Source organism: Engraulis encrasicolus, chromosome 8 (assembly GCF_034702125.1).
Source record: "Engraulis encrasicolus isolate BLACKSEA-1 chromosome 8, IST_EnEncr_1.0, whole genome shotgun sequence".
In the NCBI taxonomy this organism is placed as follows: Eukaryota; Metazoa; Chordata; class Actinopteri; order Clupeiformes; family Engraulidae; genus Engraulis; species Engraulis encrasicolus.
In genome coordinates, this window is record NC_085864.1 from 52751468 (window position 1) to 52753249 (window position 1782).

Below are 1782 nucleotides of genomic sequence, written 5' to 3' on the forward strand. Positions count from 1 at the left end.
GGTTACTCTCAATGACCTAAACCAATGGAAATGGAGTCAACTAATCTAATCATAACAAATATTGGAATGAATCTCGTCTCGAAACCATATGGGATGAATTTTGATTTCACGAAACTCGCCTGTAACTTCAATCTGTGTCCAACCGTCTTTTGGTTTCCACGGTAACTCTCGACACAAATAACTGGCCGCAGTGCCGCCGCGCTGAAGTTGGTCTCTCGGCGGGCAAAGATTATCAACTCTCTGCCGCGAGTCCGCGTGGAATAAGTAGCACAAATCAGCGCAAGTTAGAGAAATTAATAATAACAACAACGGAAAATACGGACGTGCCGTGTATCCCTATTCAGTTGGACTATTGCCGCTGGCATCTGCAGCTCTGCTCAAGGTAGGCTGGTAGGCTAGTTCATGGCTGATTGCTAGTCTGTGGTTTTAGAACTAGCTTTTCAGATAAGCCTGGACGTCCGCGAAGTGGGCTTCGATACAGACATGTCAGGACGGTTAACACTGTATGTCAGCGAGCATGGTATAGCTACTACCTCTGGTTTAACAACATTGTTGCTTTCTATTTGCTATATGATTGCAGCTATTAGGCCTACAAAAAGGAAGGAGACGTCCAGGACTGAACAGAGCTGTCACCTGTTGCAGTGCAGCGCACCGACTGACTGACGTGAGTAGTAGGTCCTATTTATAGTTTTCGGTGTGGGCAGGCCAACGCGAATACGGTGCTTTTCAAAGAAAAAGAATGTATTGACATTGGTGTAATGCAATGATTGACCTCCTTGGTGTAATGTGATGAGCATAGCCTACTTAAAAATATATTTTGCTGCAACTAAATGGATGCGGCCTATTATTCAGTTAGAATAATTTCAAATGTGTTTCTTACCATTTTTTAGGCTATTTGCTTGGATGTTGCTGAAAGAAAGGAGGCATTCTTCATTGTGCAGCACTAGCCTACTGTGGGTAAGTCACTGTTTTGTCTGTGTTGCAATAGTTTGGCTACCACTAGTGCATCAAGCCTGGACCAAATTGAGTTTCATTGCTAGTGATTTGACCTCCTTCAATTGGATCCTCATATCAGAAGCATTTTTGTTTTCTGATATTTGTTTTTAATGGCCAACACTTTTTTTTACTAGCTAACACTTTCTTATTTAGCCATTTATTTCACAGATGGTCTGACCTGTGTCTTGCAATGTCATCATCATGTTATAATTTTGTAACTAAATGTCGCATGTGTGTTTTTCTTTTCATTCAGAGGCCGAGAGAGTTTTGACGAGGCTTCTGTACCCAGGAGGCGGAGGCAGCAATGCCAGCTTCAATGCGCACAGTCCTTTAAAAGGGACACCCAGCTAAGATTTTATTGCAAATTCTACACAGAATGCACTGCTCTACACATTTGGTTTTGGAAACACTGTGTATTATTGCAGGGTGTATGCAGGGTTTTAAAAAGTATTAAAAGGTGATAAATTAAAAAGCCAAAATTTAATGGCCTTAAAAGTTGTAAATTTGCTCAAAAGGTATTATTTTTAGAAAAATGAGGTATTATTTTTTGTTGTTGTACCATTTTGACAAAAAAAAATTGATCGATTCTGTATCTGAGGGCAATCATGGGTAGGCCTATGTGGTTAGGGCGTCAGGTTGCCAACCTGCCAGGTTGATGGGGGGAGTAATTTACCAGTGCTCTCCCCCATCCTCCTCCATGACTGAGGTAACCTGAGCATGGTACCGTCCCACCGCACTGCTCCCTTTCGGGCGTCTTTGAGCAAAAAACGAAAGTGTAATGTAATG

General features: G+C 42.0%; 1 long non-coding RNA gene across 1 annotated transcript; it reads left to right on the plus strand.

Moving 5' to 3' along the window:
- The first annotated feature begins 593 nt into the window (after positions 1 to 593).
- On the plus strand, positions 594 to 1412 carry LOC134453774 (uncharacterized). The gene is made up of 3 exons (XR_010035750.1): positions 594 to 664; positions 891 to 957; positions 1250 to 1412. It is a non-coding gene; the product is annotated as an uncharacterized LOC134453774 (long non-coding RNA).
- The last annotated feature ends 370 nt before the right edge of the window (positions 1413 to 1782 follow it).